A 14,430-nucleotide genomic window follows, 5' to 3' on the forward strand; every position below is an offset into this window, starting at 1 on the left:
AGATCTGTTCCATGTGTTTGACTGAACTGTTCCATGTGTTTGACAGATCAGTTCCATGTGTTTGACAGATCTGTTCTCTGTGTTTGACAGAACTGTTCTATGTGTTTGACAGAACTGTTCTATGTGTTTGACAGGTCTGTTTTATGTGTTTGACAGAACTTTTCTATGTGTTTGACTGGTCTTTTCTATGTGTTTGACAGATCTGTTCCATGTGTTTGACAGAACTCTTCTATGTGTTTGACAGAACTGTTCCATGTGTTTGACAGATCAGTTCCATGTGTTTGACAGATCTGTTCTATGTGTTTGACAGATCTGTTCTATGTTTTTGACAGAACTGTTCTGTGTGTTTGACAGAACTACTCTATGTGTTTGACAGTTCTGTTCTATGTGTTTGACTGAACTGTTCTATGTTTTGGACAGAACTGTTCCATGTGTTTAACAGATCTGTTCCATGTGTTTGACAGAACTTTTCTATGTGTTTGACGGGTCTGTTCTATGTTTTTGACAGATCAGTTCCATGTGTTTGACAGATCTGTTCCATGTGTTTGACGGATCGGTTCTATGTGTTTGACTGATCTGTTCTATGTGGTTTGACTGATCTGTTCTATGTTTTTGACAGTTCTGTTCCATGTGTTACACAGAACTTTTCTATGTGTTTGACGGGTCTGTTCTATGTTTTTGACAGATCAGTTCCATGTGTTTGACAGAACTGTTCTATGTGTTTGACAGATCTGTTCTATGTGTTTGACAGATCTGTTCTATGTGTTTGACAGATCTGTTCCATGTGATTGACAGATCTGTTCTATGTGTTTGACAGATCTGTTCTAAGTGGTTGACATATCTGTTCTCTGTGTTTGACAGAACTGTTCTATGTGTTTGACAGATCTGTTCTATGTTTTTGACAGGTCTGTTCTATGTGTTTGACGGAACTGTTCTTTGTGTTTGACTGATCTGTTCTATGTGTTTGACAGATCTGTTCCGTGTGTTTGACAGATCTGTTCCATGTGTTTGACAGAACTGTTCCATGTGTTTGACAGAACTGTTCCATGTGATTGACAGATCTGTTCTATGTGTTTGACAGATCTGTTCTAAGTGGTTGACAGAACTGTTCCATGTGTTTGACAGATCTGTTCTATATTGTTGACAGATCAGTTCTATGTGTTTGACAGATCTGTTCCATGTGTTTGACAGAACTGTTCCATGTGATTGACAGATCTGTTCTATGTGTTTGACAGATCTGTTCTAAGTGGTTGACAGAACTGTTCCATGTGTTTGACAGATCTGTTCTATATTGTTGACAGATCAGTTCTATATGTTTGACAGAACTGTTTAATGTGTTTGACACATCTGTTCTATGTGTTTGACTGAACTGTTCTATGTTTATGACATAACTGTTCCATGTGTTTAACAGATATGTTCCATGTGTTTGACAGAAGTGTTCTGTGTGTTTGACTGAACTGTTCCATGTGTTTGACAGATCAGTTCCATGTGTTTGACAGATGTGTTCTATGTTTTTGACAGATTTGTTATATGTGTTTGACAGATCTGTTCCATGTGTTTGACGGAACTGTTCCATGTGTTTGACAGATGTGTTCTATGTTTTTGACAGATTTGTTCTATGTGTTTGACAGATCTGTTCCATGTGATTGACAGATTTGTTCCATGTGTTTGACAGAACTGTTCCATGTGATTGACAGATCTGTTCTATGTGTTTGACAGATCTGTTCTAAGTGGTTGACAGAACTGTTCCATGTGTTTGACAGATCTGTTCTATATTGTTGACAGATCAGTTCTATGTGTTTGACAGATCTGTTCCATGTGTTTGACAGAACTGTCCTATGTGTTTGACAGATCTGTTCTAAGTGGTTGACATAACTGTTCCATGTGTTTGACAGATCTGTTCTATGTTGTTGACAGATCAGTTCTATGTGTTTCACAGATCTGTTCCATGTGTTTGACAGAACTGTTCCACGTGATTGACAGATCTGTTCTATGTGTTTGACAGAACTGTTCCATGTGTTTGACAGAACTTTTCTATGTGTTTTACAGGTCTGTTCAATGTTTTTGACAGATCTGTTCTATGTGTTTGACAGATCTGTTCTATGTGTTTGACAGATCTGTTCTATGTTTTTGACAGAACTTTTCGATGTGTTTGACAGAACCGTTCAATGTGTTAGACAGTTCTGTTCTGTGTGTTCGACAGATCTGTTGCATGTGTTTGACAGATCTGTTCAATATCTTTGACAGATCTGTTCTGTGTGTTTGAAAGAACTGTTCCATGTGTTTGACAGAACTGTTCTATGTGTTTGACAGGACTGTTCCATGTGTTTGTCAGATCTGTTCTATGTGTTTGACAGCACTGTTCTATGTGTTTGACAGATCTGTTCCATGTGTTTGACAGATCTGTTCTCTGTGTTTGACAGAACTGTTCTATGTGTTTGACAGAACTGTTCTATGTGTTTGACAGAACTGTTCTATGTGTTTGACAGATCTACTCTATGTGTTTGACAGTTTTGTTCTATGTGTTTGACTGAACTGTTCTATGTTTTTGACAGAACTGTTCTATGTGTTTGACAGAACTGGTCTATGTGTTTGACAGATCAGTTCCATGTGTTTGACAGAACTGTCCTATGTGTTTGACTGAACTGTTCGATGTCTTTGACAGATCTGTTCTATGTGTTTGATAGATCTGTTTTTGTGTTTGACAGAACTGTTCTATGTGTTTGACAGATCAGTTCCATGTGTTTGACAGATCTGTTCTATGTGTTTGACAGATCTGTTCTATGTTTTTGACAGAACCGTTCTGTGTGTTTGACAGAACTACTCTATGTGTTTGACAGTTCTGTTCTATGTGTTTGACTGAACTGTTCTATGTTTTGGACAGAACTGTTCCATGTGTTTGACAGATCTGTTCCATGTGTTTGACAGAACTTTTCTATGTGTTTGACGGGTCTGTTCTATGTTTTTGACAGATCAGTTCCATGTGTTTGACAGATCTGTTCCATGTGTTTGACGGATCGGTTCTATGTGTTTGACTGATCTGTTCTATGTGTTTCACTGATCTGTTCTATGTTTTTGACAGATCTGTTCCATGTGTTACACAGAACCTTTCTATGTGTTTGACGGGTCTGTTCTATGTTTTTGACAGATCAGTTCCATGTGTTTGTCAGAACTGTTTTATGTGTTTGACAGATCTGTTCTATGTGTTTGACAGGTCTGTTCAATGTTTTTGACAGATCTGTTCTATGTGTTTGACAGATCTGTTACATGTGATTGACAGATTTGTTCCATGTGTTTGACAGAACTGTTCCATGTGAGTGACAGATCTGTTCTATGTGTTTGACAGAACTGTTCTATGTGTTTGACAAAACGGTTCTATGTGTTTGACAGGACATTTCTATGTTATTGAGAGAACTGTTCTATGTGTTTGACAAATTTGTTCTATGTGTTTGACAGATCTGTTCCATGTGTTTGACAGATCTGTTCCATGTGTTTGACAGAACTGTTCCATGTGATTGACAGATCTGTTCTATGTATTTGACAGATCTGTTCTAAGTGGTTGACAGATCTGTTCCATGTGTTTGACAGAACTGTTCTATGTGTTTGACAGATTTGTTCCATGTGTTTCACAGATCTGTTCCATGTGTTTGACAGAACTGTTCCACGTGATTGACAGATCTATTCTATGTGTTTGACAGAGCTGTTCCATGTGTTTGACAGAACTTTTCTATGTGTTTGACAGGTCTGTTGAATGTATTTGACAGATCTGTTCTATGTGTTTGACAGATCTGTTCTATGTTTTTGACAGAACTTTTCGATGTTTTTGACAGAACCGTTCAATGTGTTAGACAGTTCTGTTCTGTGTGTTCGACAGATCTGTTGCATGTGTTTGACAGATCTGTTCAATATCTTTGACAGATCTGTTCTGTGTGTTTGAAAGAACTGTTCCATGTGTTTGACAGAACTGTTCTATGTGTTTGACAGGAATGTTCCATGTGTTTGTCAGATCTGTTCTATGTGTTTGACAGCACTGTTCTATGTGTTTGACAGATCTGTTCCATGTGTTTGACTGAACTGTTCCATGTGTTTGACAGATCAGTTCCATGTGTTTGACAGATCTGTTCTCTGTGTTTGACAGAACTGTTCTATGTGTTTGACAGAACTGTTCTATGTGTTTGACAGGTCTGTTTTATGTGTTTGACAGAACTTTTCTATTTGTTTGACTGGTCTTTTCTATGTGTTTGACAGATCTGTTCCATGTGTTTGACAGAATTCTTCTATGTGTTTGACAGAACTGTTCCATGTGTTTGACAGATCAGTTCCATGTGTTTGACAGATCTGTTCTATGTGTTTGACAGATCTGTTCTATGTTTTTGACAGAACTGTTCTGTGTGTTTGACAGAACTACTCTATGTGTTTGACAGTTCTGTTCTATGTGTTTGACTGAACTGTTCTATGTTTTGGACAGAACTGTTCCATGTGTTTAACAGATCTGTTCCATGTGTTTGACAGAACTTTTCTATATGTTTGACGGGTCTGTTCTATGTTTTTGACAGATCAGTTCCATGTGTTTGACAGATCTGTTCCATGTGTTTGACGGATCGGTTCTATGTGTTTGACTGATCTGTTCTATGTGTTTGACAGATCTGTTCTATGTTTTTGACAGATCTGTTCCATGTGTTACACAGAACATTTCTATGTGTTTGACGGGTCTGTTCTATGTTTTTGACAGATTAGTTCCATGTGTTTGTCAGAACTGTTTTATGTGTTTGACAGATCTGTTCTATGTGTTTGACAGATCTGTTCTATGTGTTTGACAGATCTGTTCTATATGTTTGACAGAACTGTTTAATGTGTTTGACAGATCTGTTCTATGTGTTTGACTGAACTGTTCTATGTTTATGACATAACTGTTCCATGTGTTTAACAGATCTGTTCCATGTGTTTGACAGAAGTGTTCTGTGTGTTTGACTGAACTGTTCCATGTGTTTGACAGATCAGTTCCATGTGTTTGACAGATCTGTTCTACATGTTTGACAGATCTGTTCCATGTGTTTGACGGAACTGTTCCATGTGTTTGACAGATGTGTTCTATGTTTTTGACAGATTTGTTCTATGTGTTTGACAGATCTGTTCCATGTGATTGACAGATTTGTTCCATGTGTTTGACAGAACTGTTCCATGTGAGTGACAGATCTGTTCTATGTGTATGACAGAACTGTTCTATGTGTTTGACAAAACGGTTCTATGTGTTTGACAGGACATTTCTATGTTATTGAGAGAACTGTTCTATGTGTTTGACAGATTTGTTCTATGTGTTTGAAAGATCTGTTCCATGTGTTTGACAGATCTGTTCCATGTGTTTGACAGAACTGTTCCAAGTGATTGACAGATCTGTTCTATGTTTTTGGCAGAACCTTTCTATGTGTTTGACAGGTCTGTTCTATGTTTTTGACAGATCTGTTCCATGTGTTAGACAGAACTTTTCTATGTGTTTGACGGGTCTGTACTATGTTTTTGACAGATCTGTTCTATGTGTTTGACAGATCTGTTCCATGTTTTTGACAGAAATCTTCTATGCGGTTGACAGATCTGTTCTCTGTGTTTGACAGAACTGTTCTATGTGTTTGACAGAACTGTTCTATGTGTTTGACAGGTCTGTTTTATGTGTTTGACAGAACTGTTCTATGTGTTTGACAGATCAGTTCCATGTGTTTGACAGATCTGTTCTATGTGTTTGACAGCTCTGTTTTATGTGTTTGACAGAACTGTTCTATGTGTTTGACAGATCTGTTCCATGTGATTGACAGATTTGTTCCATGTGTTTGACAGAACTGTTCCATGTGAGTGACAGATCTGTTCTATGTGTTTGACAGAACTGTTCTATGTGTTTGACAAAACGGTTCTATGTGTTTGACAGGACATTTCTATGTGTTTGACGGGTCTGTACTATGTTTTTGACAGATTTGTTCTATGTGTTTGACAGATCTGTTCCATGTGTTTGACAGATCTGTTCCATGTGTTTGACAGAACTGTTCCATGTGATTGAGAGATCTGTTCTATATGTTTGACAGATCTGTTCTAAGTGGTTGACATAACTGTTCCATGTGTTTGACAGAACTGTTCTATGTGTTTGACAGAACTGTTCTATGTGTTTGACAGAACTGTTCTATGTGTTTGACGGAACTACTCTATGTGTTTGACAGTTTAGTTCTATGTGTTTGACTGAACTGTTCTATGTTTTTGACAGAACTGTTCTATGTGTTTGACAGAACTGGTCTATGTGTTTGACAGATCAGTTCCATGTGTTTGACAGAACTGTCCTATGTGTTTGACTGAACTGTTCGATGTCTTTGACAGATCTGTTCTATGTGTTTGATAGATCTGTTCTATGTGTTTGACAGATCTGTTCTATGTGTTTGACAGATCTGTTCTATGTTTTTGACAGAACCGTTCTGTGTGTTTGACAGAACTACTCTATGTGTTTGACAGTTCTGTTCTATGTGTTTGACTGAACTGTTCTATGTTTTGGACAGAACTGTTCCATGTGTTTGACAGATCTGTTCCATGTGTTTGACAGAACTTTTCTATGTGTTTGACGGGTCTGTTCTATGTTTTTGACAGATCAGTTCCATGTGTTTGACAGATCTGTTCCATGTGTTTGACGGATCGGTTCTATGTGTTTGACTGATCTGTTCTATGTGTTTGACTGATCTGTTCTATGTTTTTGACAGATCTGTTCCATGTGTTACACACAACTTTTCTATGTGTTTGACGGGTCTGTTCTATGTTTTTGACAGATCAGTTCCATGTGTTTGTCAGAACTGTTTTATGTGTTTGACAGATCTGTTCTATGTGTTTGACAGGTCTGTTCAATGTTTTTGACAGATCTGTTCTATGTGTTTGACAGATCTGTTCCATGTGATTGACAGATTTGTTCCATGTGTTTGACAGAACTGTTCCATGTGAGTGACAGATCTGTTCTATGCGTTTGACAGAACTGTTCTATGTGTTTGACAAAACGGTTCTATGTGTTTGACAGGACATTTCTATGTTATTGAGAGAACTGTTCTATGTGTTTGACAGATTTGTTCTATGTGTTTGACAGATCTGTTCCATGTGTTTGACAGATCTGTTCCATGTGTTTGACAGAACTGTTCCATGTGATTGAGAGATCTGTTCTATATGTTTGACAGATCTGTTCTAAGTGGTTGACATAACTGTTCCATGTGTTTGACAGATCTGTTCTATGTTGTTGACAGATCAGTTCTATGTGTTTGACAGATCTGTTCCATGTGTTTGACAGAACTGTTCTATGTGTTTGACAGATTTGTTCCATGTGTTTCACAGATCTGTTCCATGTGTTTGACAGAACTGTTCCACGTGATTGACAGATCTGTTCTATGTGTTTGACAGAGCTGTTCCATGTGTTTGACAGAACGTTTCTATGTGTTTGACAGGTCTGTTCAATGTATTTGACAGATCTGTTCTGTGTGTTTGAAAGAACTGTTCCAGGTGTTTGACAGAACTGTTCTATGTGTTTGACAGGAATGTTCCATGTGTTTGTCAGATCTGTTCTATGTGTTTGACAGCACTGTTCTATGTGTTTGACAGATCTGTTCCATGTGTTTGACGGAACTGTTCCATGTGTTTGACAGATCAGTTCCATGTGTTTGACAGATCTGTTCTCTGTGTTTGACAGAACTGTTCTATGTGTTTGACAGAACGTTCTATGTGTTTGACAGGACTGTTCCATGTGTTTGTCAGCACTGTTCTATGTGTTTGACAGATCTGTTCCATGTGTTTGACAGCACTGTTCTATGTGTTTGACAGATCTGTTCCATGTGTTTGACAGATCAGTTCCATGTGTTTGACAGATCTGTTCTATGTGTTTGACAGATCTGTTCAATATCTTTGACAGATCTGTTCTGTGTGTTTGAAAGAACTGTTCCATGTGTTTGACAGAACTGTTCTATGTGTTTGACAGGACTGTTCCATGTGTTTGTCAGATCTGTCAAATGTGTTTGACAGAACTATTCCATGTGTTTGACTGAACTGTTCCATGTGTTTGACAGATCAGTTCCATGTGTTTGACAGATCTGTTCTCTGTGTTTGACAGAACTGTTCTATGTGTTTGACAGAACTGTTCTATGTGTTTGACAGGTCTGTTTTTTGTGTTTGACAGAACTTTTCTATATGTTTGACTGGTCTTTTCTATGTGTTTGACAGCTCTGTTCCATGTGTTTGACAGAACTCTTCTATGTGTTTGACAGAACTGTTCCATGTGTTTGACAGATCAGTTCCATGTGTTTGACAGATCTGTTCTATGTGTTTGACAGATCTGTTCTATGTTTTTGACAGACTGTTCTGTGTGTTTGACAGAACTACTCTATGTGTTTGACAGTTCTGTTCTATGTGTTTGACTGAACTGTTCTATGTTTTGGACAGAACTGTTCCATGTGTTTAACAGATCTGTTCCATGTGTTTGACAGAACTTTTCTATGTGTTTGACGGGTCTGTTCTATGTTTTTGACAGATCAGTTCCATGTGTTTGACAGATCTGTTCCATGTGTTTGACGGATCGGTTCTATGTGTTTGACTGATCTGTTCTATGTGTTTGACTGATCTGTTCTATGTTTTTGACAGATCTGTTCCATGTGTTACACAGAACCTTTCTATGTGTTTGACGGGTCTGTTCTATGTTTTTGACAGATCAGTTCCATGTGTTTGTCAGAACTGTTTTATGTGTTTGACAGATCTGTTCTATGTGTTTGATAGATCTGTTCTATGTGTTTGACAGATCTGTTCTATATGTTTGACAGAACTGTTTAATGTGTTTGACAGATCTGTTCTCTGTGTTTGACAGAACTGTTCTATGTGTTTGACTGAACTGTTCTATGTTTTTGACAGAACTGTTCCATGTGTTTAACAGATCTGTTCCATGTGTTTGACAGAAGTGTTCTGTGTGTTTGACTGAACTGTTCCATGTGTTTGACAGATCAGTTCTATGTGTTTGACAGATCTGTTCTACATGTTTGACAGATCTGTTCCATGTGTTTGACAGAACTGTTCCATGTGTTTGACAGATGTGTTCTATGTTTTTGACAGATTTGTTCTATGTGTTTGACAGATCTGTTCCATGTGATTGACAGATTTGTTCCATGTGTTTGACAGAACTGTTCCATGTGAGTGACAGATCTGTTCTATGTGTTTGACAGAACTGTTCTATGTGTTTGACAAAACGGTTCTATGTGTTTGACAGGACATTTCTATGTTATTGAGAGAACTGTTCTATGTGTATGACAGATTTGTTCTATGTTTTTGACAGATCTGTTCCATGTGTTTGACAGATCTGTTCCATGTGTTTGACAGAACTGTTCCAAGTGATTGACAGATCTGTTCTATGTTTTTGGCAGAACCTTTCTATGTGTTTGACAGGTCTGTTCTATGTTTTTGACAGATCTGTTCCATGTGTTTGACAGAACTTTTCTATGTGTTTGACGGGTCTGTTCTATGTTTTTGACAGAACTGTTCTATGTGTTTGACAGAACTGCTCTATGTGTTTGACAGTTCTGTTCTATGTGTTTGACAGATCTGTTCTATGTGTTTGACAGATCTGTTCTATGTGTTTGACAGATCTATTCTATGTGTTTCTCTGAACTGTTCCATGTGTTTGACAAAACTGGTCCATGTGATTGACAGATCTGTTCTATGTGTTTGACAGAACTGTTCTATGTGTTAGACAGGACATTTTTATGTTTTTGACAGAACTGTTCTATGTGTTTGACAGATTTGTTCTATGTTTTTGACAGATCTATTCCATGTGTTTGACAGAACTGTTCTATGTTTTTGACAGATCTGTTCCATGTGTTTGACGGGTCTGTTCTATGTTTTTGACAGATCAGTTCCATGTGTTTGTCAGAACTGTTTTATGTGTTTGACAGATCTGTTCTATGTGTTTGACAGATCTGTTCTATGTGTTTGACAGATCTGTTCTATATGTTTGACAGAACTGTTTGATGTGTTTGACAGATCTGTTCTATGTGTTTGACAGAACTGTTCCATTTGTTTAACAGATCTGTTCCATGTGTTTGACAGAAGTGTTCTGTGTGTTTGACTGAACTGTTCCAGGTGTTTGACAGATCAGTTCCATGTGTTTGACAGATCTGTTCTATGTGTTTGAAAGATCTGTTCCATGTGTTTGACAGAACTGTTCCATCTGATTGACAGATGTGTTCTATGTGTTTGACAGATTTGTTCTATGTGTTTGACAGATCTGTTCCATGTGATTGACAGATTTGTTCCATGTGTTTGACAGAACTGTTCCATGTGAGTGACAGAACTATTCAATGTGTGAGACAGTTCTGTTCTATGTGTTTGACAGATCTGTTGCATGTGTTTGTCAGATCTGTTCAATGTCTTTGACAGATCTGTTCTATGCGTTTGACAGAACTGTTCCATGTGTTTGACAGAACTGATGTATGTGTTTGACAGGACTGTTCCATGTGTTTGCCAGATCTGTTCTATGTGTTTGACAGCACTGTTCTATGTGTTTCACAGATCTGTTCCATGTGTTTCACAGAACTGTTCCCTGTGTTTGACAGATCAGTTCCATGTGTTTGACAGATCTGTTCTATGTGTTTGACAGAACTGTTCCATGTGTTTGACAGATCTGTTCCATGTGTTTGACAGAACTGTTCCATGTGTTTGACAGATCAGTTCCATGTGTTTGACAGATCTGTTCTATGTGTTTGACCGATCTGTTCTATGTGTTTGACAGATCTGTTCCATGTGTTTGACAGAACTGTTCCATGTGTTTGACAGATCAGTTCCATGTGTTTGACAGATCTGTTCTATGTGTTTGACCGATCTGTTCTATGTGTTTGACAGATCTGTTCCATGTGATTGACAGATCTGTTCCATGTGATTGACAGATTTGTTCCATGTGTTTGACAGAACTGTTCCATGTGTTTGACAGATCTGTTCTCTGTGTTTTGACAGAACTGTTCTATGTGTTTGACAGGACATTTCTATGTTACTGAGAGAACTGTTCTATGTGTTTGACAGGTTTGTTCTATGTGTTTGACAGATCTGTTCCATATGTTTGACAGATCTGTTCCATGTGTTTGACAGAACTGTTCCAAGTGATTGACAGATCTGTTCTCTGTGTTTGACAGAACTGTTCTATGTGATTGACAGAACTGTTCTATGTGTTTGACAGATCTGTTCTCTGTGTTTCACATAACTGTTCTATGTGTTTGACAGAACTGTTCTATGTTTTTGAAAGAACTGTTCTATGTGTTTGACAGAACTGTTCTATGTGTTTGACAGATCAGTTCCATGTGTTTGACAGAACGTTTCTATGTGTTTGACAGATCTGTTCCATGTGTTTGACAGAACTGTTCCATGTGATTGACAGATCTGTTCCATGTGTTTGACAGATCTGTTCTATGTGTTTGACAGAACTGTTCCATGTGATTGACAGATCTGTTCCATGTGTTTGACAGATCTGTTCTATGTGTTTGACAGATCAGTTCCATGTGTTTGACAGAACGTTTCTATGTGTTTGACAGATCTGTTCCATGTGTTTGACAGAACTGTTCCATGTGATTGACAGATCTGTTCCATGTGTTTGACAGATCTGTTCTATGTGTTTGACAGATCTGTTCTTAGTGGTTGACAGATCTGTTCCATGTGTTTGACAGAACGTTTCTATGTGTTTGACAGATCAGTTCCATGTGTTTGACAGAACTTTTCTATGTGTTTGACAGATCTGTTCTATGTGTTTGACAGAACTTTTCTATGTGTTTGACAGATCAGTTCCATGTGTTTGACAGAACTTTTCTATGTGTTTGACAGATCTGTTCCATGTGTTTGACAGAACTGTTCCATGTGATTGACAGATCTGTTCCATGTGTTTGACAGATCTGTTCTAAGTGGTTGACAGATCTGTTCCCTGTGTTTGACAGAACTGTTTTATGTGTTTGACAGATCTGTTCTATGTGTTTGACAGATCTGTTCCATGTGTTTGACAGATGTGTTCTATGTGTTTGACAGATTTGTTCTATGTGTTTGACAGATCTGTTCTATGTGTTTGACAGATCTGTTCCATTTGTTTGACAGAACTGTTCCATGTGTTTGACAGAGGTGTTCTATGTGTTTGACAGATTTGTTCTATGTGTTTGACAGATCTGTTCCATGTGATTGACAGATCTGTTCCATGTGTTTGACAGAACTGTTCCATGTGATTGACAGAAATGTTCCATGAGTTTGAAAGGTCTGTTCTAAGTGGTTGACATATCTGTTCCATGTTTTTGACAGATCTGTTCTATGTGTTTGACAGATCTGTTCGATGTGTTTCACAGATCTGTTCCATGTGTTTGACAGAACTGTTCCATGTGATTGACAGATCTGTTCTATGTGTTTGACAGAACAGTTCCATGTGTTTGGCAGACCTTTTCTATGTGTTTGACAGGTCTGTTCTATGTTTTTGACAGATCTGTTCTAAGTTTTTGACAGAACTGTTCTATGTGTTTGACAGAACTATTCAATGTGTGAGACAGTTCTGTTCAATATCTTTGACAGATCTGTTCTATGCGTTTGACAGAACTGTTCCATGTGTTTGACAGCACTGTTCTATGTGTTTCACCGATCTGTTCCATGTGTTTGACAGAACTGTTCCATGTGTTTGACAGATCAGTTCCATGTGTTTGACAGATCTGTTCTATGTGTTTGACCGATCAGTTCCATGTGTTTGACAGATCTGTTCTATGGGTTTGACCGATCTGTTCTATGTGTTTGACAGATCTGTTCCATGTGTTTGACAGAACTGTTCTATATGTTTGACAGAACTGTTCTATGTGTTTGACAGAACTGTTCTATATCTTTAACAGAACTGTTCTATGTGTTTGACAGAACTGTTCCATGTGTTTGACAGATCAGTTCCATGTGTTTGACAGAAATGTCCTATGTGTTTGACAGAACTGTTCTATGTCTTTGACAGATCTGTTCTATGTGTTTGACAGATCTGTTCTATGTTTTTGACAGACTGTTCTGTGTGTTTGACAGAACTACTCTATGTGTTTGACAGTTCTGTTCTATGTGTTTGACTGAACTGTTCTATGTTTTGGACAGAACTGTTCCATGTGTTTAACAGATCTGTTCCATGTGTTTGACAGAACTTTTCTATGTGTTTGACGGGTCTGTTCTATGTTTTTGACAGATCAGTTCCATGTGTTTGACAGATCTGTTCCATGTGTTTGACGGATCGGTTCTATGTGTTTGACTGATCTGTTCTATGTGTTTGACTGATCTGTTCTATGTTTTTGACAGATCTGTTCCATGTGTTACACAGAACCTTTCTATGAGTTTGACGGGTCTGTTCTATGTTTTTGACAGATCAGTTCCATGTGTTTGTCAGAACTGTTTTATGTGTTTGACAGATCTGTTCTATGTGTTTGATAGATCTGTTCTATGTGTTTGACAGATCTGTTCTATATGTTTGACAGAACTGTTTAATGTGTTTGACAGATCTGTTCTCTGTGTTTGACAGAACTGTTCTATGTGTTTGACTGAACTGTTCTATGTTTTTGACAGAACTGTTCCATGTGTTTAACAGATCTGTTCCATGTGTTTGACAGAAGTGTTCTGTGTGTTTGACTGAACTGTTCCATGTGTTTGACAGATCAGTTCTATGTGTTTGACAGATCTGTTCTACATGTTTGACAGATCTGTTCCATGTGTTTGACAGAACTGTTCCATGTGTTTGACAGATGTGTTCTATGTTTTTGACAGATTTGTTCTATGTGTTTGACAGATCTGTTCCATGTGATTGACAGATTTGTTCCATGTGTTTGACAGAACTGTTCCATGTGAGTGACAGATCTGTTCTATGTGTTTGACAGAACTGTTCTATGTGTTTGACAAAACGGTTCTATGTGTTTGACAGGACATTTCTATGTTATTGAGAGAACTGTTCTATGTGTATGACAGATTTGTTCTATGTTTTTGACAGATCTGTTCCATGTGTTTGACAGATCTGTTCCATGTGTTTGACAGAACTGTTCCAAGTGATTGACAGATCTGTTCTATGTTTTTGGCAGAACCTTTCTATGTGTTTGACAGGTCTGTTCTATGTTTTTGACAGATCTGTTCCATGTGTTTGACAGAACTTTTCTATGTGTTTGACGGGTCTGTTCTATGTTTTTGACAGAACTGTTCTATGTGTTTGACAGAACTGCTCTATGTGTTTGACAGTTCTGTTCTATGTGTTTGACAGATCTGTTCTATGTGTTTGACAGATCTGTTCTATGTGTTTGACAGATCTATTCTATGTGTTTCTCTGAACTGTTCCATGTGTTTGACAAAACTGGTCCATGTGATTGACAGATCTGTTCTATGTGTTTGACAGAACTGTTCTATGTGTTAGAC

The sequence above is a fragment of the Chiloscyllium plagiosum genome, unplaced genomic scaffold (genome assembly GCF_037043375.1).
Source record: "Chiloscyllium plagiosum isolate Xiang-an unplaced genomic scaffold, Cpla_swu_hap1 HiC_scaffold_15, whole genome shotgun sequence".
In the NCBI taxonomy this organism is placed as follows: domain Eukaryota; kingdom Metazoa; phylum Chordata; class Chondrichthyes; order Orectolobiformes; family Hemiscylliidae; genus Chiloscyllium; species Chiloscyllium plagiosum.